The sequence below is a fragment of the Megascapheus bottae genome, chromosome 8 (genome assembly GCF_031878675.1).
Source record: "Megascapheus bottae isolate mThoBot1 chromosome 8, mThoBot2.hap1, whole genome shotgun sequence".
Classification (NCBI taxonomy): Eukaryota; Metazoa; Chordata; class Mammalia; order Rodentia; family Geomyidae; genus Megascapheus; species Megascapheus bottae.
The window spans coordinates 69,204,147-69,231,430 of NC_143516.1; the positions used below are offsets into that span (position 1 = coordinate 69,204,147).

General features: G+C 39.8%; 1 protein-coding gene across 2 annotated transcripts in view; it reads right to left on the reverse strand.

Annotated features, from left to right (window-relative positions):
• The window catches only part of Kcnq5 (potassium voltage-gated channel subfamily Q member 5), a 524,085-nt gene that overhangs the window by 34,696 nt on the left and 462,105 nt on the right, over window positions 1–27,284 (reverse strand). The gene's annotated exons all lie outside the window — the stretch shown is intronic.

Consider the following 27,284-nt stretch of genomic DNA (forward strand, 5'->3'; position numbering starts at 1 on the left):
TGATTCTCAGATCTCAGCCTCCTGAGTAGCTAGGACCACAGGGTGAGCCACCAGCAAGCACCTGGCTCAAGAGAATATTTTATGCTGTACTTTGAACTAGAGGCATGGGAGTGTCTTCCTTCACCTGAAGTGTAGTCTCACCTTACATCCCAGCAACTGGGAGATACTGGAGATGATTCAAGTAAAGCAGACTGTAACATCTATGCTGATGATAACTTGAAAACGGCATCATGACATGATGATAAAGGTCCAAACACTTAAGTAACATAAAATGTAGGGTTTTGGCCCAGCATTAGTGGCTTACACCTGTAACTCAGGAGGCTGAGATATGAGGATCCCAATTCACACACCAGTCCAGGCAGAAAAATCCACAAGACTTATCTTCAATTAACCAGCAAAAAGCCAGAAATGGAAGTACGACTCAAGTGGTAAAGTGCCAGTCTTGAATAATCCAAGCAAGAAACCCTGAGTACAAAATGCATATAGTACTATACTTGTCAGGTTAATGGGAAGCCATAATTTTTTTCAGCAGACATTTACTGTCAAAATAGCTTTAAAAAAGGAAGATGTTGGCACCAGTGTTTACAACTGACTACGTATGGGGTGGAGATATCCCAAATATGATGAGACAGCCACACTCTCTCAACCCCAGGAGCTACAAAAAGAGGTGACAGCTCTCTATCTTGCTGGAGAATGAGGCTGGATGAAGGACAGGAGTCAGACTCCAGTTGCATTAAATTCAACCGAGTCCTATGGGGCACTGTTTGTATAGCTATTTATTTATTAGTTTACTTATATTTATTTATTGCCAATACTGGTGCTTAAACTCAGGTTCTCTGTCTCTCAGTTGGCATTTTCACTCAAATTTAGTACTCTTTCCCTTGTGCCCTGCCTCCACATCTGGCTTTTCAGTAGTTAATCAGAGATAAGATTCTCATGGGCTTTCCTGTCCAGGCTGGCTTCAAACCTTGATCCTCAAGATTTCAACCTCTGGAGGAGCTAGGATTATAGGTATGAACCACTAATGCCTACCTAGTTCAATACTGTGATTTATTCACTTGATTATTCAAGGTACAAATGAAGCACTCAGTTCTACTCTCTATGTTTTTTTTTTCCCCTTGTTTGTTTGTTTGGCTTTTTTCTGATAGGTTTGCTTAGAGCAACAATAGGCTCACTTATCCTTGTGGGAACCTGTCAGAACAGAAGCTAGATGAGGTTCTTATTTTACCTCACAGCCACAAAGTGAAGAAGATACGATCAGTTTTGCTTCTTGAGATATCTGTTTTCTCTCCAGTAAGGTTAATGACACATTAGCTGTCTCTCATTATTCCTAAGGGCATAAAGCCCCCTATAAGTGATACAACTGCAGAGGATACATTCTGAGTTGTATTTATACCCTCTGGCCCCATGTCTGCTTTGATCCTGGCCTCTTGGAACATGTGAGTTACAGGAACCCAAACTGGTAGAACACTGAGCTTTAAATAATTCAGTCACAATGGCCAAGTGCTATTGGAACAGGGGGACCCCATGGACGAGCTTTCTGGACAGGTTCAGCCTACACCTGTGCATAGCTCTTATGCCAAGGGTGGAGATACAGGAGCATAAATGTGATCCTTTGTTTATCTCACCTTTTATTTATATATTTGTTTGTCTGTTTTTGTTGTGGGGCTTGAACTCAAGGCCTGGTGCTGTCTCTGGCTTTTTTGCTCTACTATTTTGAGCCACAGCACCACTTCCTTTCTCTTATTTTTTTTTCCTTCTCTTTTATAAGTTGTTCTGAGGATCAAATTAAGGGCTTCAATTATGTTAGGTAAGTATTCTACTCCTAAGCTGTAACTCCAGCTCTGTTCTGTATTATCAGTGGTCTTGATTTGTTTTCAGTTCCTTTGTTCATCTATATTTTCAGCAAAATCTAACCCACTAATTTGAATCGCAATTTTCCATATACTATGGAGAGAGAGAACCACTTGGCACTTAGCTGTTGAAGGAAGATGAGAACCAAGAAGACCTTGTGAATGCTTCTATATCCTAAGACCATTTATTTTTCAGTTTCCTTTATGCATGTTTCCCACTAAGAGTACAGGTATTGCAGGGAGTCAATGGCTCATACCTGTAATCATAGCTACTCAGGAGGCTGATATATGAAGATTGTGGTTCCAAACCAGTTCAGGCAGGGAAGCCCCTGAGACTATTATCCCCACTGAAACATCAAAGACTAGATGGTGGTGAATTTTTGGCTCAGGTGGTAGAGTGCTAGCCTTCAGTTAAAGCACAGGACCCGCATCAAGCCCTGAGTTCAAGTATCACGGATTATGCTTGTGCATGCTTATAAATCCTTACACATGGATGTTGAAGCAGGAGGACTGCCAGTTTTAATCTAGCCTGGGCTACATAGAGAGATTGTCTCAAATAGCCAAAAAATGAACAGGATAATTGTAAGGATAATGGTAATACATAACAATTTGTAACTATTTCAACATATATCATTAAATTATAATGTGAAACAAGATATGTTGGTCATGCATAATGATATACAAAAAGAAAACAAGCTAGAACAGAATATGTAAAAATGAAGCAAATAATTGAAGGGCATGAGTTTATAAATAATATGTAGGTCTTCTAAAATTCCTTAATGAGTTTAAGATATTTTTCCCACTAGAAAATTAATATTTATATTTTTTTGGAGGAAGGATGGTTGAAGATTGGGCCCAGAACTTCATTAATGGTAAATATAAATCATACCATTGAGCTTCACCTTAAGCCACTAAATATAGTGTCTGAGAAATAGAAAAACTAATTAGAACAAAGAAAATCAAGTCTTTCAAAGTTCTAGGAAAATGGAATTTTATTTTAGAATTAATTGATTTGTGCAATGACTAGTAGATCATGGTTTGAAAACAAACATTAAAATGGCCACAATTAAGTGACATTGATCAAGATGTATTTACTTATACATTGATATGTTGAACCAGGCGCCAGTGTCACACCGGCAAACCTAGCTACTCCTCAAGCTTGAGATCTGAGGATCACAGTTTGAAACCAACCCGGGCAGAAAAGTTCATGAGACTCTCCTCTATAAATAACCAGCAAAAGACTAGAATGGAGATATTGCTCAAGAGGTAGTATACCAGCCTTGAGTAAAAAGTCTAATGGACAGTGGAAAGCCCTCAGTTCAATACTAGCACATCAAAACAAAACAAAACAAGCATTTTTAAAAGATAAATTAAATAAAAAGAAAAGAACTTTAAAAGGAAATGGCCCCTATTAATGGTGATAATAAGTAATTTGTTGTATTCTCTCATCAGTTTATTTTCCAAGGGTTCATGCCTTTGCTGTTGGCCATATCTCACTTGTCCTTTACCCTGTCCTGTCATTTCTCAGCACCTTAAATATCATTCTAGATTTAGAAGTTTCATTTTAGACATGTGCTAGTCCAAACATAATTTCTTTAATTCCACTGGAGTTTAGAGTAACTGGCTAGGCACAGTTTTATTCTGTTATATCCTGGGCTTCTTTTTTTTTTTCTTCCTACATTTTTAAGTCATTAGAGACATTCTGAGTCCTCAAGAGACTAATGATCCAGATGAGCAATTAAATATATATGTATATATTTGCATTATATATGTATTTGCCCTAGATTGTTCTCTTTTCAGATTTAAAAAAAAAAATTTTTTGTGGGTCATGGGGCTTGAACTCTGGCCTGGGCGTTGTCCCTGAGCTCTTCAGCTCAAGGCTACTGCCCTACCTTCGAGCCAAGCCCCATTTCCTATTTACTAGAGGCTAACTGGAGATAAGAGTCTCAGGTCTTTTTGTGCTTGGGCTGGCTTTGAACCTTGGTCCTCAGATCTCAGCCTCCTGAGTAGCTAGGATTACAAGCCTGAGCCACTGTGTCCAGCTTTCACTTTGTTTTCGATCACTGTGGTAATAATATATGTTCGTGGTAGATACTTTTAGTTAATTAAATAATTAATTTTTGTTCTGGTTCTGGGGTTTAAACTCAGAGCATCATGTTCTCACTTGGCCTTTTCATACAGGGTAGCATTCTGTCACTTGAGCCACAGTTCTATTTTTGGCTTTTTGCTGATTAATTGGAGATAACAGTCTCAGAGATTTTGCTCTCTAGGCTGGCTTCAAACAGAAACCTTCAGGTCTCAGTCTCCTGATTAGGATTACAGGCATGAGATACCAGAGCCAGGCTTAAAAAATATAATATTTTAAAATATTCTTATTAATTTCATTTTTCAGTTGGCCATGTAATATCTGTACATTTTTGTGAGCTCTACCTCGTTGTCTTGATTCATGTATACATTCAGTAAAGATAAAAGCAAGCAATTAGCTTGACCGTTATCTGAAGTTAATAATAAGTACAGTTCAAAATCCTGTCTTATATTTTGAAAATGCAATACATTATTAAGTGTCTGTGTCATGAAATGCCTGGCACATGAATGCCTACTTAAATAATTTTTATATTTTTATTATCTTTAAGGAACTGTATGAAGGCATTGCAATTCAACACATCAGTGTTTTAGTATACTTCCTAGTTAACTCTTAACACTGTATCTGTTGGCCAGCCTTGTTTCATCCTTCCTCTCTGAGTTTAAAACTAAATCAAAGAGGGCTGGGAGTTTGGCGTAGTGGTAGAGTGCTTGCCTAGCATGCATGAAGACCCAGGTTGATTCCTTGGTACTACATTCATAGAAAAAAGCCGGAAGTGGTGCTGAGGCTCAAGTGGTAGAGCTCTAAGCCTTGAGAAAGTCCAAAGACAGTGCTCAGGCCCTGAGCTCAAGCCCAGGACTGGCAAATCAATCAATCAATCAATCAATCAATCAATCAATCAGAAATAATAAGAAGGAGTTGATGCCCAGTCCTAACATTCTGAGAAATACCTTCTTAAAGTTCTAGCATCCTCCCTAGGTAGTGTCATTTCCTCTGCACCAGCTGATATGAAAGTCAGTTAAGGCCAAAGTTAGTTTCTCAACACAGGCTGAAAGCTAAACATGTCAGGTTGCAGGTGAGAGAAATTTATTCTCAGAGCTCAGAAGCACCTATTCAACCTCAGGTTCCTGTCAACGTTTCTTTTTTGGTGCTATGGAGCCATCACTGGATAATGTCTACCAGCTATTATCTCTTCACTCCCATCCATTTGCTTCTCCCTTCCTTTTGTGTTTGGCTGGCAATCTCTAGAGTTTGGGGATTTAGTACCAGTACCAGGCACACACACACACACACGCACACGTGTGTGTGTGTGAGAGAGAGAGAGAGAGAGAGAGAGAGAGAGAGAGAGAGAGAGAGAGAGAGAGAGAGAGGGAGGGAGGGAGGGAGGGAGGGAGGGAGGGAGGGAGAGAGAGAGAGAGAGAGAGAGAGAGAGAGAGAGAGAGAGAGAGAGAGAGAGAGAGAGAGAGAGAAATCAACACAGCAACAAACATCTCTAAACAGGAAACTTCAGAAAACCCTTAAAATGAATCATTTAAATCTCAGTCTATATGTAACTTTGGTGTAAGCTTGAAAACTGTCATTTTCTTTTCATCCTAGTAGTTCCTTTGCACTGTCTGAAGCACAGAGGATGGGCTGTGAAGGCTGGTGAGACAGTTGAATATTTCAGGAATTTGCCATCTTTATGGAATGCATCCTGAGTGCTAAGATTGGCCTAGTCCTTTCTTCTTTCCCCTGTGTACATGTGTCACTCACTGCTTTAGTTTTTGTGCTATTGCAGACCAAGCCAAGAGCAGTACACATAGTAGGTAAGTTTTCTGCCACTGAGATACACCCTCAGCCCAGGAATCACATAACTCCCATAACACTTGTTATAACGTATTATATTTGACTCTCTTTCCCTGTGAACTTCGTGAGAGCAGGACCATGTCTTCCTATTTACAGAGCCAACTTCTGGATGTTGGCCCTTTTGTTCTGCTTTGTACCATGGTGTTTTGCATGCTTTTTATTTATTTAGTTAGCTATCTCCTCTCATGATCCAAAATTCTACTTCGAAAAAGAATTTCTTTGTTGTGTGTCAGTCATGGGGCTTGCTCTCTGAGTCTGGGCACTGTCCCTCAGCTCTTCAGTTCAAGGTTAGCACTCTACCACTTGAGCCACAGTGCCACTTCTGGGATTTTGGTGGTTAATCAGACTTTCTTACCTAGGCTGGCTTTGAACTGAGATCCTCAGATTTCAGCCTACTGAGTAGCTAGGATTATAGGCTGAGCCACCATCACCCAGCTTTTGAAAAATAATTTTTAAAGCTGGGTAATAGCAGCTCATGCCTGTATTCCTAGCCATTCAGGAAGCTGACATGTGAGGACTGAGATTTTGAAGCTCTTTATGGAAAATGCCAAGCAAGAGCTTGAAGCCCTGAGTTCAAGTACTGGCATACACTAACAAAGCAAGAAAGCAAGCAAGCAAAGAAGGAAGGAAAGAAAGGAGGGAGGGAGAGAAAGGATTCTGAAAAGAAAAATCCTTAATTGTCCTTAGTTAATTAAAAAAATTAAAATTAAGATTTACCTTCATTGTCCTAGGAAAATATGAGGCATGTACCCATGAATAACTTTTTGGGCCAGGAGTGTGACCTAGTGGTAGCGTGCTTACCTAGCATGCACAAAAAGCCCTGGCTTTAATCCCTTAGTACCACATACACAGAAAAGGCCAGAAGTGGTACTGTGGCTTAAATGGCAGAGCACTAGCCTTGAGCAAAACGTGCCCAGGCCCTGAGTTCAAGCCCTAGGACTGGTAAAAAAAAATGAAAAGGATGAGTAACTTTCACTTTAGAACACAAGAACATTTATTGAATAAATTAATGGCTTTGATTTTAGCTAGGAAACACAACTTGTAGATCCAACTTTAAATTCGGGGACTAGAGAAGCAATATAGCATTAATGAAAATTTAAATATAGTACAGTGAGATGTAGTGTTTTTCTGTATATCACTTTTGGATATTTTTTTCCAAATGTGACCTTTATTCCAATACCTTACGTTGTTGACATTATAATTACATACTGAAATATCACCAATGTGACTTTGTTTACTTAATTTTAAGCTTTAAGAGATTTGGAGTAAATAGCTCAAGAATGAGTTCTCTTACAAGTTAGGAACTCATTAATTTCCTTACAGAAATAAAAAATAATTTTATAAGAAAACTTTGGATATATTTGTCAACACATTTCTGTTAATTTTTTTCTAGGTTAGATAATCAAAATAACAACATTTAAAAAATAATACAGATTGAAATGTTTTTATTTGAAATAAGCCCAGCTATTCATAACCAAAACATATATTAATTTCAAAATAAAATAATTTTTTGAGCTTTTAAAGCAATATTCTAATTAAGGAGCTAATTTCAGTATGTTTAACAGGCAGCTGCATTTTCTTACTTATATTTTTCACAAAAATAGACACCATTTAAATAGAAAATGTTGTTAGCACAAGTGATGATTGAAAAGATATTGTGTGACTTAGCTGGGTTCACTGCTTATTTTTTAGTGGGATGAAATTCTTGACAAGAAAAAAAGAAATGTAGGGCCCAGAAGAAATAATCTTGTTACCCGAAACTGAAATGGAGAGGAACACACAAATAACATTAGAAAAGCACAACTTTTATATTTTTCCCTAAAATAAAGCACATCTAGAATTACATATGAATGTCACATCCTGAAATAAAAATATTCTGCATATGTATCAAACTCTCTCAGATGACTTTTATACTAAAGAGACAATATGATTAGCATCTGACTGGATTTGATTAACTTGCTGGCTTGGCTTATAGGAGTTGTCAAGCTTTTATGATTTCTACACACAATAGTAATGCATTGTGATCCAGTACACAAGTGTGTGTGTGTACAGGCACGCACATACCCACCCACACTCACACACATCACAGAGTTAAGAACGATGTTCTTTTCCATGTTAACATGGTAGATTGAACATACATCTCTAATCTTGCTCCCTCTAAAAACCGAACTAAAATATAGGGGAACAGATGGGACAAGTTAGGTTAATTGACTAGTTGATATTGGAGAGAAAACCATATGCCAATACTCAAGAAAGGTGCAAAAGCAGTAAGATTTATACTTTAGAAAAGTTAAAGTCTCAGGAATTGATAGTATTAGGTACTTCGGGATACAAAGGGATATAGGAAAAATCTCAGATAAGAATGATCACATATAATCTTCCCTGGACATTTAGTCCCAGGAGCAGATGGAAATAAATAAGGGCTTGTCAGGCATAGTCTAGAATTATCCCAAAAGCTGCAGTCCTAACCGACCACGGTCAAGTGAATGTTGAGAATCCACTGCCTCTGCTCATCACTATAGCAATGGAACAAGACTTTTGACCATCTAGGAGGATGCTTCAGTGAGTACTGTCTGGGGAATCTAAACTGTTTCAGGAAAAAAAAAGAAGCCAAAAAGATGAACCCAAGGAAGTCACCAAGAAATGTTTGGCTCAGATCAGCATAGATCTCAGATCAGAGTGAAGATCAAAGTTATCAACAACAATAAGACCAAGACATTTCCTCTTGTCTACTATGCGTGAAGAAACGTCCAAGGTTTACTAAACATCGGAGGAAATCTTCTATTACAAAAATAGAGGTCATGCTGGGCGTGGTGGCTCACAGCTGAAATCCTTGCTACTCAGGAGTAGGAGGAGGATCGCTGTTCAAAGCCAGCCCAGACACTAAAGTCCCTGAGATTCTTATCTCCAGTTAACCACTAGAAAGCCGGAAGTGTTGCTGTGGCTCCAGGGGGAGGGCGGTAGCCTTGAGATGAAGAGCTCAGGACAACGCCCAGGCCTAGAGTTCAAGTCCCATGACCAGTAAATAAATAAATAAATAAATAAATAAATAAATAAATAAATAAATAAATAAATAAATACATGTAGGTAGGTCACACCAGAGGAGGACATTCTTAGGAGAGGATCCCAAAGGCACAATGCCTAAGGGCCAGAAGTGGTACTGTGGCTTAAGGGGCAGAGCACTAGCCTTGAGCAAAACGTGCCCAGGCCCTGAGTTCAAGCCCTAGGACTGGCAAAAAGAAAATGAAAAGGATGAGTAACTTTCACTTTAGAACTCAGTCCCTGAGTTGAAAGCCCAAGACTGATAAACACACACACACAAAATGATTAGGAAACAGAAACTGAAGAAAGGACATCTCACAACACTGTCATTAATTTAGGTAACTGGATTACGTTACACCACCTTATTTTATTATACAGGCTTATATTATTTGATTTCCTAAAAGTTTTTATTGTTTTTCAAAATCTGTTGACTGAGCACTGTGGCTCACATTTGTAATAGTAACTACTTAGGGGGAAGAGATCGGAAAGTTATGGTTCAAAACCAGCTAGAACAGAAAATCTGTGAGACTTAAAAAAAAAAATCTCAGTTACCAAGCAAAAAGCCAGAAGTGGAGGTGTGGCTCAAGTGGTAGAGAACCAGTTTTGAGAGAAAAAGTCCAGCGAGAGTTCCAGCTCCCCGTATGCGCATCTGTTCCCAAACATTCCCCCAAAATCCTGACAGATAATCTTGGTTGTGTTCATTGTGTACAAGATGAGAACACATACAAATGGAGGGATGCCTAATTCTGTCTAATTAACAAATGCATTAATATTCTATCATGATTTGAGTACTTAATGTCTTGAATTTGCGTGTTTCAAGAACACAATATATTATCATATTATCATCTTCTGTAAATGTATCTGGTGAATTTGTTCCTTCCATTTAATTGTCCCCCTACTTTCCCCTACTTATCCCAGTCTTTGGTAACCACTATTTGTGCTCCATTTTGGGGTTCAATATTTTTACACCTGATGAATATCCTCAAGGCTCGTCTGTGTTGTGACAAATGTCAGGAGATTCTTCCATCTATCTATCTATCTATCTATCTATCTATCTATCTATCTATCTCTTTATTTCTCTCTACCTACATACCTACACTTACCACCTACCTAGCCATCCACTTACCTACCTACCTACCTACCTATCCTGTTTTCTGTGCCCATTCACCTGTTGCCAGATCTTTAAGTATATATTTCAAATCTTGGTTGTTGTGAATGATCCCGTATGGAACTCGAGACTGTAGATGTCATTTTGTGTGTGTGTGTGCGTGTGTGTGTGTGTGTGTGTGTGTGTGGTCACACACACATGCGCACATGCACAGGTTCCAGGACTGGAAATTCAGGACCTCCTACTCTCCTTTAACGTTTTCACTGAAACTGGTGCTCTACCACTTGAGCAACACTTCCATTTCTGGCTTTTGGCTGCTTAATTGGAGGTAAGGATCTCACAAACTTGGAGCTCGATTCTCAGAGCTCAACCCCCTGAGTAGCTAGGATTATAGGTGTGAACTGCCATCTGTGGTTTATAGATGCCTTTTTAATATATATTGGTTTCATTTTCTTTGAGCATATATCTAAAAGATTTATGGATCATATAATAATTCTGTTTTAATTTAATTACGATTATTTTTCTTTTGGTCTGAGATTATCCTCTGAGTAACACCTCCAACTCCTCTATTTTAATTTTCTTTCTTTCTTTCTTTCTTTCTTTCTTTCTTTCTTTCTTTCTTTCTTTCTTTCTTTTTTATCCAGTCCAGGGCTTGAACTCAGGGCTTGAACTCAGGGCCTGAGCACTGTCTCTGAGGTTTCTCAAGGCTAGCACTCTTCTACTTGAATTATATCACCATTTCCACCTTTTTCTGTGTATGTGGCACCAAGGACTCAAACCTGGGTCTTCGAGGAATCAAATCTGGGTCTTCGTGAATGCTAGGCAAGCACTCTAACTCCTACCCCCATACACACATACACACATACACACACACACACACACACACACACACACACACACACACACACATATATATTTATTTATTTTTGTGGGTCATGGGGTTTGGGCTTGGCCTGGGCCCTGTCCCTGAGCTCTCCAGCTCAAAGCTACTGCCTCACCATGGAGCCAAGCCCTACTTGCCATTTTCTAGAGGTTAATTGGAGATAGGAGTCTCAGGTCCTTTTGTGCACAGGCTGGTTTTGAACCTCAGTCCTCAGATCCAAGCCTCATGAGTAGCTAGGATTATAGGTGTGAACCAATGGTGTCTGGCTCCCCCTCCTCTATTTTAATTTTTAAAGAAACTTTTATTTTGTTCTCTCTAATGGATGTAGTAATTTACATTTTTAACCACCATATGTTAAGATGCATTAGTATGTTACCATGCCCTTTTCTCCACATTCTCACCAACTCTTGTTACCTTCTGTCTTTTCTGATAATAGTCATTCTAACTGGAGAGAGGTGATATCTCAATGTAGGTCTGATTTGCAATTCATTGATGATTTGTGATGTTGATTTCTTTTATACTTATTCTGAGGCTGGCTTATTAGCTACATTCAGAAATACTAATTTACACTAATGATGTGATATATTATGTAAGAAAATACTGCATTTGTACACTCTCTCTCAAAGGTCAAAGATGCCATTTACGAATAATTCATGCATGCTCAGCATCCTAAATTATGTTAATTACAGTGTGAATTTCTCTCAGATGCTCTATTAGAGACTGTCAATTAACCTTACTGGCTAGCTGAAATACTGGCAAAATTCCATGGAATAGTTCTTGACACTTAATTAAAAAGAGTTTGTTTTGAAAGAGGGATGAAGGGTTTTTTTTTTTAAAACAATGTGATCTTTATTGCTAAAATTGTGATCAAATTTTAATTATGGCCTGGTAACTATCAGTAATGTAAAAGAAAGAATATTAAAATAGTTTCCATTCTTTATAATTGAATGTTGCTATTTTCATTATTCAAATGGTAGAATAGATGCTTTTTATATGTCATTTGAAAGTTCTTGAAATGTTAATCAATGCTGTAGTTTCATTATCTTTTCTGGTTAGAGGAAGCAGGTCCTGGAACTTGAAGCCAGGGTCTCATGTTCTTGTTTGGCTTTTTTTTTCTCTTCTGCTTATGGCTAGAATTCTATCACTTGAGCCAACTTTACTTCTGAATTCTTCTTACTGGTTATTTGGAAATGAGTCTCATTTTGATTTTGAATTGTGATCCTCAGATCTTAGTCTCCAGAGTAACTAGGATTATAGGTGTGAGCCAGCAGTGCCATGAAATCTTAAAATCACTCCAATACCACTTACTGAACACTTCAGCACCCAGAGGTTCAGCAAGAACAATTTGAATAATACAATATATGCCCCAGTGATGCATCTTGTGTGTGTGTGTGTGTGTTTGTGTATGTATGTGCATACTTTTTAAAGTCCCAAATATGACTATCAATAAGTCTTAACTAATTGAATCATAAATAAATATTAAATTACTTGTTTATAACTGGATTATTAGTCATTCATTCAAAATAAATATTTTTCAAAGTAACTCTTATGCGCAATGTGGTCTGTTGTTGATACTCAGTAAATCAACTATTGTTTCTCAGAGCAACTGAACTCTATTTGTTTAAATATTGTTACTGTTGTTACAAAGCTGATATACAGAGAGGTTACAGTTTCAAAAGTCAGATAATGATATATTTACATATATTTTTGTGCCACACCTGGGAGTTGAACACGGTCTGGGCACTGTTACTGAGGGGTTTTGTTTTTGCTCAAGGCCAGTGATCTATCACTTCAACCATAACCATTCCTCTCTTTCTGGGGTTTTGTTTTCTGGTGTTTAATTGAAGATATGTCTCATGGAATTTCCTGCCAAGGTTGGCTTTAAACTTCAATCCTCAGATCTCAGCCTCCTAAGGAGCTAGGAATACAGGTATGATAGGAATACAGGTATGAGCCCAGCAGAACTGGTGCCCAGCAGAACACTGAAATTTTAACCATCTATTTACCACAAGTAAGAATCAATGAAAGGTAGAGAACACCAAAAATACATCAATCAAGGCTAATCCTTCATCCTTATCAATGCAGAAGTTGTTGGTTATAAATTATTAATAATGACATTCAATTTGTTGAGAAATAAAATATTCAGAGCACAGAATATTGTATATTGGAGTATTGTGTATTGCACCACTGTATTTCATTATTACTCACCTAGATCTGTTAGGTAAGTATTATTATTCTTTCTGAGAGTATGTGGAGGGGCAGACAGACAGAAAGACTGATGAACAGTCAAACTACAATACACTTGCCTCATCGCACTCAATTTAATGGGTCCGTTGGATTAAGACAAGTTCTTGTTTGCTCCAGAACCATGACACTAGATATTCTGTGTAACTATTGTGATACTAAACACTGAGTCTGACTAATTCAATTTCCATAAAAGCTTTGTGAAAACCTAACTATCCCCAAGGAGCTATAAGTCCCCCCAGTTGGAAACAAAGACATAAAACTCATTGATTTTGAAAACATGTTTTTTACTCATACATTGAAAAATCTATTTTTATCGATTTTTGTTGTTCCTCTAGCAAATCATCAAGGTGCTTGTAACAAAAATAAGGTAAACCTCCAGATAATCTCCAGATAAAATCCTGGTCGAACCAAGAAAATAGCCACATCATCACTTTACTGAGATAGTCATTGCCTCCATCTGACATCATCTCAAGCTTGTCTCTCGCACAACCATGTATTTGAACAAAATCAGATTAGTGAGACTGATAATTGCCTTTCCCACGTAAATATTCTGGAATGTTCTGTCTTAGGGAGATGCATGCTGAATCAATAGTGAAATGACTTAGGGACTTATTGAATCTTCTCTGCAAAGATGGGATCTATTTCCTTTGAACTGTATACAGAGACATCCAGCATTTATCAAAGCGGTGACACTTAACCGCAGTCCAGACAAAATGCAGAACTGCATGACTGTGTTATTGTTTTATCAACTCTGTTGGAGAATTCCAAGTAGAGCTGATAATTTCAATCAACATTCAGTGCTTATTAAGTTAGCTACTTCCAGGAAACACAAATGTGTCAACTTTTTTTTTTCTTTTCTTTTTTGCCAGTCCTGGGGCTTAAACTCAGGGCCTGCGTACTGCCCCTGAGCTTTCACAAGCCTAGCACTCTTGAGCCACAGTACCATTTCAGGTTTTTTTCTGGGTATGTGGTACCCGAGGAATCAATCCAGGGCTTTGTGCATGCTAGGCATTCTACTTCTAGGCCACACTCCTGGTCCCAGTATGTCAACTTTTATATTTGAATTAGATTCTCCAGATATACCAACATAGGCATTGCTTTCAAAAGTCATGGAGAAAGTGGCATAAGTGTGCAAGGCCCTGAGTTCAAGTCCCTCTATTTGCATACACACACACACACACACAGGCAAAATCCCCCAAACCCAATAGAAATTATTAGTGCATTACTATATTGGACACATGAAGGAAGAGTGAGACTATGTTTGTAGTGGCTATGATAATTTTTCATATTTCTTGAGAAAGAAGACACATTCTCTCACACTAAACTCAGCTAGGTTGGACCAACATTCATTCATTCAACTCTCATTCATTTAGTTGTATTGTGACATATATAAAAGATAACATGCAAAGAGATGATAAAACATAAAAAGCAGCTGGACATCAGTGGTTCTCACCTGTAATTCTAGCTACTCAGGAGGCTAAGATTTGAGGATTACAATTCAAAGCCAGCCCAAGCAAGAAAGTCAGTAAAATTCCTTATTTCCAACTAACCACTAGAATATTTGAAACAGAGGTGTGGCTCGAGTTCACCTTGAGCAAGAGAGCAATGAAGGTGGCAATGGAGGGAAAATTAGGATAAATTCGATGCCAGAAGTCAAAAGAGGCATTTGGAGTTAGGTGCTGATGGTTCATGCCTGTAGTCCTAGCTATGTAGGAGGCCGAGATCTGAGGCTCAACATTTCATGGCAGCCCGAGAAGAAAAGTCTGTGAGAATCTTATCTCCAACTAACCAGAAAAAGCCAGAACTGTGACTCAAGTAGTAAAGCAGCAACCCTGAGCCAAAAAAGCTAAGCAAGGCAGAAAGAATATGAATTCAAGGCCAGTATTCTCACTCTCCATCTCTTTGCCTCTCTTTTTCTCTCCCCACCCCAACCTCAACTACACAGAGAGGAATTTAGGGCAGATGAGATGTCATCCTGGGTAGGCTGGGTAAGTTTGTTTCCTGTTAGCCATTATTGTAGGGATTTTTTTCCCCTTACTTATTCTTTTCCAAGTGGTGTGTACTGTGAAATAGGATTAAATCATTTTAAAATCATGTCATATTGATTTCTCTTTGTGATACAGACAATTTAAGTGAACCTCTGAAGGAAAGAAAGGGAGATATATGAATGGAAAATCACTGAAATGCAGCCACAACATTTTTCTAAATATGGGCTAACATCTGTGATTTGTGTCCTGGTTAATTCTGTGCTGACTGTGTGCAAATTTCAGGTCAGGAACAGGTCTTTGCTGACAAGTGTCAAGTTGGAGGGAGATAAAAATGCTTTTTATTGTTCATACTCGTGCAAATCCATAGTGTAACAGGGGTGAGGCTGAGAGCGAGGGGTAGCTCCTGGTCCTGGATGTGGTCAGCTCTGCTCACTGCTCACAACTGTGGAGGAATGCTGCTTGAGCAGCATCCCTCCCTAAGATATCATCCCATTCGGATTAAGGTCTACTGACTGAGAACCTATCCACAGTACCTCACAGCATTAGAAGGGGCATATGATATATCTTTATTTTTTTGTGGTATTTGGGTTTTGGTTTTTGTTTTTCCGTCCTGGGACTTGGACTCAGGGCCTGGGCACTGGCCCTGAATTTCTTTTGCTCAAGAGTAGCACTCTACCATTAGAGCCACAGTGCACCATTTCCAGCATTTTCTCTGTATGTGGTAATGAGGAATTGAACCCAGGGCTTAATGTGTGCTAGGTAAACATCCTTCTACTAAGCCACATTCCCAGCCAGGTACTTGGCTTTGTAGTCAGGGCCTTGCTAGGCTGGAGCTCCATATCTTGAGTTCTTCATTTAGTCCTGTTTGTTTGTTGTTTGGTTTTTTTAACCTTAATTTTTATTTTTTTGGTCGGTTGTGAGGCTTGAACTCAGGACCTGGGCACTTTCCCTATTCAGCTCAAGGCTAGTGCTCTATCACTTTGAGTCACAGCACCACTTCTGGTTTTCTGGTGGTCAACTGGAAATAAGAGGCTCATGGTCCTTTCCTGCCCAGGCTGGTTTTGAACCACAGTTCTCTCTGAGCAGCTAGGATCATAGGAGTGGGCATCTGGCTTGGGTAATTATTGTGGAAATGAAATCTATTAAACCTTTCCTGTTAGGCTGGCCTCCAACCATGACCCTCCAGTGCTCAGCCTCCTAGGATTACAGTATGAGTCACGAGCACCTGGCCACTTGCTATACTCCTGAGAGCATAAAGGGCCATTGCCAACCGTGGGAAGAAAGACATAGTGTGGGACTAATGCGAGGTGTCAGAATGTAAGTCCCCAGTGCTTCTTCGTCCTTTCTTCCCTCTTCCCTTTCTCAGTTTGAAATTGGCTGTTCTGAGGACAGCTAATGGCTAAGGAAATTGCTTTCCATCTGGCCAGGATAACAGGCTCCACAAACTCAGGTTTGAGAGAAAATTTGCTAAAGGTTATTTGGTTTGATCTGAAAGATCCAGATAGGGTTGAGAGTTGACCTAAGTTTGCCGTTACTGTTTCCAATCATGGGATCCATACTGTTAGTAGGAGGTCTCTACGTGCTAGCGTTGTTTTGAACTATGAAAACTGGTGTTTACAAGGACATACTAAATCCACTAGCACAACAATGTCCATTGCAGCACTATTTGCCATAGCAAAGATATGGAACCAACCCAGATGTCCTCAGTTGATGAGTGGATCAACAAGATGTGGCATTTATACACAATGGAATTCTATGCTGCTGTCAGAAAGAATGACATTGCCCCATTTGTTAGGAAATGGAAAGACTTAGAAAAAGTCATATTAAGTGAAGTAAGCCAGACTCAAAGGAACTTAGGCTCAATGGTTTCCCTCATTTGTCATAATCAGTAGAAACCTTGGGCTCTCCTAGCAGAGATTTACAATAGAACAAAACCTAGATACATAAGGCCATACATTATGACGCTAAATGAAAGGACCTCTAAGATATAGAAACCAAAGCCATATAATGAGTGATTGTTGTCCTTAATGTACTATGTTATCTCCCATCTATTTTGCTGTCCCTTGGTTATCACATTTTGTTACAGTATCTTACCTTGTTATCTGGTATATTGGATATATTTGTATTTGGTTATTTGAAATAGGATAAGCAAGGGGGGAAAACAAGATGAGGGGCAGGGGTGGTGGGCAGGAAATGGGGACCAAGACATGAGAAAGGGTATCAATGTTAGTGAAGTAATGCACCTTCTATCTGGTGAATATAATGTAACCCTTCTATTAATTACAATAAAAATATATGAAAAAAAAAGAAAATTGGTGTTTACATCTCTTGGCTCTGGATGTGCCCTTGCAAAGGGCCAGTAATATATGTTCAAATTCTTCATGAAGCTGAATAAGAGCCCTAAAAAGGGTCCTGAACTAGAAATTACAGCATTTTTATGCAAGCATTGGTAGTTCACACTTATAATCCTAACTACTTGGGAGTCTGAGCTTTCAGAATTGTGGTTCAAAGCTAGCCAGAAAAGTCTGGGATTCTCATCTCCAACTAACCAGAAAAACCTGAAAGCAGAGCTATGGTTCAAGTGGTACAGCGCCATCCTTGTGCTTTAGAAAGCCAGATGAGAGCATGAGGCCCTGAGTTCTAGAAGCTTCATTGTTTTACTTCTTTGGCAGAAGGGGAGGTTACGCTGATAACTGGCTTAGTAGTTGAGGAGTTTATCATTATTGTAGGTATAATGTGATCAAGATTAATCAATTATGGCGATGTTTCATTTTTATTTTTGGTAATACTAGGGTTTGAACTCAAGCCGTGGTTGGCACTTACTTGGCATGGTCTCTACTGGTTGAACAACTCTACCAGCCCTTTGTGAGTTGGGCATTTTTTTCTTTGAAGTAGGATCTGGCTTCATGCTTGAGCTAGCCTGGACTACAATCCTCCTATTTGTGCTTTCCTGCACAAATGACAGGTAGTACACTGTGCACAGTAGAGTGTACGTGCTACTCTGCCAAGCCTATTGGTTGAGATGGAGTCCCAGTGACACACAACTTCTTGTTTTTAACCCCTTATAGATTCTCAACTCCTACACTGGAATATTGATTCCCAAGAGCCAGATTTGAGCCAACTCATTCAGACACTTCAATTGGTTTTAACCACTAACTTGGCGAAGAAATGAAAACCTGCTCTACTGAATATTCTTTGTAGACTATATATTCTTTGTAGAATATAGAGTGAATAGGGAGCATAAGCTTATCAGAGAACCCTTTTGCTCTTCTCATTTAAGAAAATCTTCAGGTTTTGTTACAAATACAATGGACTTGGACACGGACCTTTGTCAGAATCCCAAGCTGGGAATTTGTGCAAACAAGCATAATAGAAGTGTTAGTAGGATTCTGCCTTGAGAATTATTTCTGTCATCACAATATGGAGTCATTAATCAGGAAATTCGGGTCATTCATCTAGGAAAGTGCCAGAAACACCGGTTACTGTAGAGCATTAAAATCAGAGTCTGGTTGACACTGGACCATCATTATGGAAAATCAGGGGAAATATTTCTTGCTTGAAATTTTGTAGAAACTTCTAAAAATATCATTGTGGGAGACTGACAGAAACCTGAAGGACAATGCCACTGGAAACAAATGCAAATGATTGGTGCACGAGGAAAAATTCACAAACTGGGGGTTGGTGGCTCATTGTAACCCAGCTACACAGATGTAGACTTTCCTAGCTGGAAAGTCTAAGACTATTATCTCCAATTAGCCACCAGAAGATTCAAGGGTAGAGCACTACCTTTACAAATAAAAGCTCAGGGACAGTGACCAGGCCCTGAGTTTAAGCCTGACTGACAAAACAAAGCAAAACACTATGATAGCATAAATTAGTCAACTGTGAAAGGTTGATATTTTGTCATTTATAGTGCTTGAAACAAAATGTACCACTATAGATAAAGGAGAATGTTGGTTTGGAATGTAGTACCTGTCAACATCGTTGTATTCTTTTCTTTTTCTGGTTGAATGCTGTGACACGGCTCAAAGCAGACTCGGGGAAGATCTCATCTCAGAGAACAGGTTGGGTGTGTGGCAGGCTGCTGTCTTCCCACTTACAATGGAGGCATAGGAAAGACTGTGGTCTGAGGCTGGCCCAGGACAAAAATGTGAGACCTCACCTAAAGCATCCAAACTAAACCAAAATACAAAAGCTGTAAGGGTTGCAGATCCAAGGGCTGGTAGAGTGTTCCATGCTCTCCTCAGCAAGAAGTTTTTAGTTTAAAACCTTTATCCCACCAGTTGTAAAGGGGTGTAGAGGTGGACACTTCCCACATTATGAGGTGAACTCCAGATCATTATTAATGGCAAAGAAGTCACTAATAGAAACAGTTTGAGGAATGAGACATCAGACAGCTGCTAGAGGAGTGGAAAGGAAGGTAACAGTGCCAAGTTTCCCCTAGTAGTGATTTAATGAAACACATGGGCTGGCTGTGAGTGAGGAGGGGTTCTGGGATAGAATTCTAATTTATTAGTTTTTGAGACAGAGTCTCTCTCTGTATCCTAGCCTGGCCTTCAATTTGGCATCTTCCTGCCTCCTCTCTAGTGCTGGGATTAAAGGAATGAATCAGACAGGCTCAGCTTCTAACTTATTTATTTTGTGTCTAGTTTCTCTTTTACTCATTTTGACTCTAGGAATTCATGTAGTGGGAGAGTTTTATGCTTATTGTCTCATAAAAATAATATGACAAAAGACAGGAGAAGACACACTAAACCTGGCTTTTATATTAAAAAAATTCTAGAAATTTACAAAAAATAATAGACACAATATTTGGGAGAAAGCATCATGTTTGAATTAATTCTGAATGTATCAAAGACCTTGAGGTAAAAGCAGATATCCTGAAAATTTTACAAGAAGGAATAGGAGATATACTAGCTCTCCTTGGCACAGGTTGAAACTTTCTTAATAAAGGCCCAGAAGCACAACAAATTAAAGAAAGTTTGGACAAATGGGACTGCATTAAATTGCAGAGTTTCTGTATGGCAAAGGGCATAGCTAGCAAGTTAAGTAGAAAGCCCACAGAGTGGGAGAAGATCTTCACTAGCCATACAACAGACAAGGGCCTCATATCTAAAACTTACAGCTCAAAAAATTGAATCTCTCAAAAACAAATCCTCCAAGAAACAATCATCCCATCAAAAGGTGGGCTAAAGACTGAAAGACAGACTTTTCTGAAGAGGAAATAAGAATGGCCAATAGAGGAATAAGAAGACATGCTGGACATCTCTGGCCATAAAAGAAATGCAAATCAAAACAACTTTGAGATTCCACCTCACTCCAGTTAGAATGGCCATGATCAAGAAATCTAATAACAACAGATGCTGGTGGGGATGTGGCCAGGAGGGATCACTACTACACTGTTGAGTGTAAACTCTTTCAACCACTATGGAAAGCAGCACAGTGGTTCCTCAAATGACTAAACATAGAACTCCCCTATGACCTAGCAGTTCCACTACTTGGCATTTACCCAATGTCCAGAACAAGGGCACACTAAAGCTACTAGCACAACGATGTTCATTGCAGCATTATAGCTAAGATATGGAACCAACCCAGATGCCCCTCAGTAGATGAATGGATCAAGAAGATGTGGATCTGTCTCAGGAGACTGACAGCTAAGTCCTTGAGCCTCTTATCACCAATTAACCCCCTCACCCCCCGACCTTGGCGCCCAAACAAGCCAAAAGCGGAGCTATGGCATTAGTGTTTAGCCAAAAAGCTAAGGTACCGAGCTCAGACCCTGAGTTCAAGTTCCAGTATTGGTGCACACACACACACACACACACACACACACACACACACACACACACACACACACACACACGGTTTCAGGTATGTGAATGTACTTCTTTTGTGTTGGTAGGTGAGCGTGCATCCCTGCTGGTACATTGGCCAAGGAGAGAGACAGTGTGAATCAAAGAGGGATCTCCCACAATGCCACGACATGGAGTAATCTGCTGGAACACCCAGATTGGAAGGTTTTCAGCATCTTGAGCTCACAGACTCCGCTCAGGCCAACCCAACACCCTTGCACCAAGAGTGCTCTAGCCTCTTTCTCCCATCTGCTGAGAGTATAATCCCCTCCCCCAAGTGGACATTAGCCCTGAAGTCTGCTCAGGAGGCAGTAAACCTTCCTGGTGAGCAGAAACAATGTTCAACATATTTAAAAATGCAGAGCTATTTGTGTAGATGAGAATTGCTTTCTAATCTCTTACCATTTCTGGAGTTAACTGAAGCTCATTACTATAGAATGTGGATCCTAGTCAATATTAAATTATCAAGTACTACTCAGTGGAGTCACCTCAGTCTACTGCCCTGTCCTTTGTCAAGGTCATTATTCTCTTGGGAAAGGCATTCCCAAGTGTAGCAGGTCTGGGAACTCTAGCACTTCTTTACTTTATGTTTTATGTCTATCTTGGGACTTGAACTCAGGATCTGAGGAACTGTCTCTGCGCTTATTCCTTAAAGTTAGCACTTTACCCCTTGAGCCAAAGCTCCTGTTCTGGCTTTTTAATAGTTAACTGTGGATAAGAGTCTCATGGCCTTTTCAGCTATGGTTCACTTTGAATCCCAAACTGTAGAGCTCAGCCTCCTGAGAAGCTAAGTTTACAAGTTTGAGCCCCTAGCACCAGCACAGAATAATACTTCTTGATAGAAAATTAGATGGATGGTAGGCAATCTGAAAACTTCCTGGTTTCATTTTAGTTTCTTTCTTATGGGTTTGCATTGCTTTCAATTTCTTCTATAATCTTCCACTTTTCACTTGCACCTTTGTGCTAACAACTGTCCAGTATCTGGCACTTCTTTTTTTCTTTTTTGCATCGTGAAACAGACCTCAGATGACCCCATCTTTTCCTTTCCTGCCCTGCCAGTTTGGTCTTGATACGGAATCTCTTCCTAAACAACCAGTCTAAAAAGGAAGGTTCAATGGAAGGCCATTTCCACAATTTGCCTAATCTTTAAATTCGCGAAGCCTTTGATGACGGCTGGTGCCAGCCGAGGCAGTTAAGTAGTGTAGTACTTGGGGCCTGGAGGAAGGCCAGGTACAACGGTAGCAAGGTAACATAGCTTGTACAGAATGAAGAATTGGGATGGACTGAAGATGGACACAGGAAGTAGGGGGAAAATGGGAGAAGAAGAAGACAATCTGAAAGAGGCTGTGAGAAAAATTGATTGAACTGCCTGGAGCACATTTAGAATGTGTCTCTACAGGGCTGTGGAGTTGACTGCTGGGTTTGTACTGCAGCTTTTCTGTTTCCATTAGACATTAGTCAAGCGGCGTAGCCTTAGGTCTCAGTTTTCTCATCCAAGCAATGAAGAAAACACTGGGGTACTAACTTCCACAAAAGAGGGAAAGCATTTAGAACAATGTGTTGCCACAGAGAATCCAGTGGAAGTGAGCTGTGTCAGGCTCCTGTGGCTCACATCTGTAATTCTAGCTACTCAGAAGGCTGAGTTCTGAGGACTATGGTGTGAAGACAAGCCAGGGAAAGAAAAGTCTATGAGACTCTAATTTCCAATTAACCATCAAAAAGCTGGAAGTGGAACTGACTCAAGTGGTAGAGTGCCAGGCTTGAACATCAAAGGTAACCAACAGGGCAAGGTCATGAGTTCAAACCCCCCAGTACACACACACACACACACACACACACACACACACACACACACACACACACACAATTTCTAAATTACATGAAGAGGCTCTACTTTCTAAAATTATATGATGGTGCTTATGTATTCTCGACTAATTGGGAACATTCACATCTGTTATTATAGCATTTACAAATACCATTTATGTCATAATATATTAGCCACTCCACACCTGTGCTTATCTGACTCTCTTTCTTTTGCCATAAGTGTATTTGTACCAACGGTACATCTGTCTGTACTTTTCACAGGAATGTGAGGTATTTGGGAACAATTGGGTTCCTTTTATGTGTACAATGCTAATCTCATTAAAATTATAACAAGGAAAACAACATACATACTTAGTAATCTTTTATATGAGTCACTGGATCATAAAAATAGTATCATCTGTAGTATTGGATTTCATGGGAATTGCTAAAATGTACAGATCAACCCTAAATTAATTTTGCTTTTCCTTTGTAACTCTTTGTTATTCATTTACAGACTGATGAATTCCCATTATTTTTTCTTTTATTCTCCGCCTATCCTTGAGAGCCCACATAGCAATGAAAGGACTAAAATACGTAAAGAAAAAATGAAATAAAAGACAAGCACTTCAGAAGTGGACAAATAGACCTGAAAGACTGGGAGCTGTCTTATTTTCTATTAACCCTAAGTGGATTTTACACACATTTAAAATCTAGGAAGGCACTAAAATAAAAAGTATAATTGAAGTCTATATTTACTAGACAGTTACTTTTTCCTTTAAACAAAAAAGAAAGAAAGAAGAACTTCCAATATTCTCAGACCAACCTCAGGTGAACCCAGCAGTAAAGACTCTGGGCTGCTGGGTTAAGTGAGGAATGAGGGGTCACGCTTTCCCTCCCTAGGTAACCCACAAGGCTATGGCAACAGCACACGACGCTATCCTCTCATTATTTGGGGAGCTCTGAATCAACAGATATGGGCTTTACAGAGAAAAGCAATTCCATTCTAATCAAAGAGAATGGCACTTGTCCAAAATGATGGAGAAAGTGTTTGACAGGGGCCTTTCCAATTTATGATCTGGTAAAAAATAGATTGTCTTTTTGTGTCTGACTTTTTTTTTTTTTGCCAGTCTTGGGGCTTAAACTCAGGGCCTGGGCACTATCCTTGGACACTTTTTGCTCAAGGCTAGTGCTCTGCCTTGAGCTATAGCACCACTTCCAGCTTTTTCTGAGTAGGTTGTACCGAGGAATTGAACCCAGGGCTTCATGCATGCTAGGCAAGCACTCTACCACTAGGCTATTCCTCAGCTCCTGTGTGTGACTATTGAGACATCTTTGTAGACACAGAAAATACCACGAAGCATAACACCTGATCTAGCAAGCCTTTGGAAATCTCTTTCCCTCTGGCCAAACAATGTAACTAGAGTTCATTTCCCTTGCTTGGAATCCAAAGTCTATCAATTTTGAAAGGAAGAATGGGAGAATGCAGTCATGATATTTGATGTACACATGTGAAAATGAATTTCTGCCCTTTAAACTATCAGTCTGTGGTACTTTGTGATAGTATCCCAAGAATCTTATACAAGCACGGTGAGCTGTTAAACCTATCAGAAAGTCGAAGTCAATATGCCATGAAGATTGGTCCCAGCCTGGGACCAGATGCTATTTCTGCTACTAGGGAGGAAATCAGACTACAAAGGGAAGTTTAGGGAGTGTCTGGTTAATTTTGCAAAGTTCCCTAGAGTAGATGAAGGGAGAGGGCAATGTATAAAAAGATGGGCCTATGTTTTTCTTTTTGTGCCTGAAGTGAGACTTGAATTTGGGGCCTGTGCTCTTGCCTGGCGTTTTCATTCATATCTAACTCATGATCACTGGAGCCACAACTTCACATCTAGCGTTTCGTTGGTTAGTTGGAAATAAGAACCTCATGGACCCTTTCGGCCCAGGCTGGCTTTGATCTTTGATCCTCACATCTCACCTTCCTGAGTTGCCACCACTACTCAGTGAGCTTATGTTTTTAACAACAACGAAATTCCACCTTGCTTTCTTATTATGAAAGCTTAATATGTTAATTGTAGGAGTATTAAGAAATATAGGAAAATGAAGAACATAATTATGATGGTATCACTTGAGGATGACCATTCTTTTGTATATATAGCTCTATGTATCTTGTGCATAGCATATAGATAGGTATATATATATATACACAGATTTTACAAATATATTTGTAATTATATGAAGTATTGTATAAATATATAATTTATATCTTTTTTTTTTGCCAGTCCTGGGCTTGAGCTCAGGGCCTGAGCACTGTCCTTGGACTTTCTCAAGGCTAGAGCTCTACCACTTGAGCCTCAGCACCACTTCCGGCTTTTTTCTATGTATGTGGTACTGAGGAATCGAACCCGGGTCTTCATGCATGCTAGGCAAGCACTTTAACCACTAGGCCAAACTCCCGGCCCTTTGTGACCATCTTTTTAAGACAGGTCCTGATATATGGTCCAGGGTAGCCTTGAACTCATAGTCCTCCTCCCTCTATGGTGGGGATTACAGGTGTGAGTTACCATGCAGGTGTATGATTATTTTTTCTTGTCAATATTGTTTTATCAAATAGAGGACTCTTTTCAATGTCTGATGCTAGCTCATTCCATCAAGCCATGGAAATGGAACACATTATGTGTGTGTGTGTGTCTATGTGTGTGTTTGTGTGTGTGTATGTATATAGAAAGTTTTGAGATATTTTGCCAACTCACCTTCTGGAAAGGATAAACCCATTTCTGTCTATTTCAAGTACAACACAAAGTTCAGTTTCTCAGTTTCACTCAGCTGCCCAGGGCATTTCAAGTTAAAACCTAGGGGAGGCCTGCATGGGAACCAGAGGATACCAAAGCTATGTCACCAGTGGCTTGACTCAGAAGGGTTCGTGGTGCTGCAGAAGGAATTTCCCACCTTAGCAGAACAGCAGGAGGGAGGGCACGTCCAGCTCTGAGTTGCATACAAGCTGCTCTAGGAGGAAGGGATCACATCTGGTCCACAACCCGGTGTGGAATAGAGAGCCTGCCCTGGGTCACTGAGGAGGATGGAGAAGTGCATAGCTCACACAAGAGTAGAAGAGTGGAGGCCATTTCCCCAAGGATTTCTGAGAAAAAGCTGGAGGAGCCATGGGCTGAGGATCCAGGGATTTCACCCCAGGGAGTGTGAGGTCACTGAGTTTATGACCCTTGCTTGTTAAGTTGATCTCTGGAGCTTTCAGGGCCTGAGAAAACACAGGTTATCCTAGGAAATGAGAGCAGAGGCCTGGTACACTACAGTGTGCGTGCAGGAAGGGAAGTCATTATTTGATTTTGGTTCTTGGCCTTGTGTGTCTTTTGACATACTTAAAAAACCATGTTCATCTTTCTCTCTCTCTCTGTGTGTGTGTGTGTGTGTGTGTGTGTGTGTGTGTGTGTGTGTGTGTGTGTGTACAGGAGCTTGAAATCACAGCCTCATGAGGCTAATTAGAGACAAAAGTCTTGTGAACTTCACTGTACAGCTGGCTTCAAACCTAGATCCTCAGATCTGACCCCTGGAGCTAGGCAAACACACTGGCTCCTTAAAACTTAGCTTCCAACTGCGCAGAACAAAGGTGTATTTTTCCATTTTAATAAACTGTCCATTCTACTTCCATAGAATTAGATGAATTTCTAAATGAGCATCTATTTCAGAAGATGTGTTTTTTCTTCCCTGATTAGCAAGGATTATGGGTGCGAGCCACTAAAACCAGGTTCTACCTAAAGTTTTTCCTTCCTTCCTTCCTTCCTTCCTTCCTTCCTTCCTTCCTTCCTTCCTTCCTTCTTTCCTTCCTTCCTCCCTTCCTCCCTCCCTCCCTCTCTCTCTCTCCTCACTCTCTTTCCTTCTTTTACTTTCTTTCTGTTTTTTTTTTTTGTTGTTGTTTTGTTTTGTTTTTTGGTCCATCATAAGGCTTGAACTCTGGGCCTGGGCACTGTCCCTGGCCTCTTCAACTTAAGGCTAGTGATCTACCACTTGAGTCACAGTGCCAGTTCCAAATAGGCTGAGGTTTTAGTTAGGTTAAACTTCTCCTTCTCCTTCTCCTTCTCCTTCTCCTTCTCCTTCTCCTTCTCCTTCTCCTTCTTCTTGTCAGTCCTGGGGCTTGAACTCAGGGCTTTGGGCACTGTCCTTGGACACTTTTACTTCAAGGCTAGTGCTCTGCCACTTGAGCCACAGCATTATTTCCAGCTTTTTCTGTGTGTGTGGAACTAAAGAATGGAACCCAGGGCTTTGTGCATGCTAGGCAAGCACTCTATGACTAGGTTATGCTTCCAGCCCAATCTTATAATCTTTAAGTAGTTATACACAAGGGTTTAATTTAACAAATTCTAGTTCATCTTTAAATGAAAACAACACATGGAAATTATAAACATGAAAATTATATGACACTTAATAAATTGCATTGGCAAGTAAGCGGCTGCGTAATATGCTCAACACATAGGCTAAATGCTTTAGAGAGAAGAGCTAGAATTTCTCTTATCATTGGAGTCCCTCTAAGGATGTCCAGCTGGGATTTCTGACTTAGTGGTAGACCA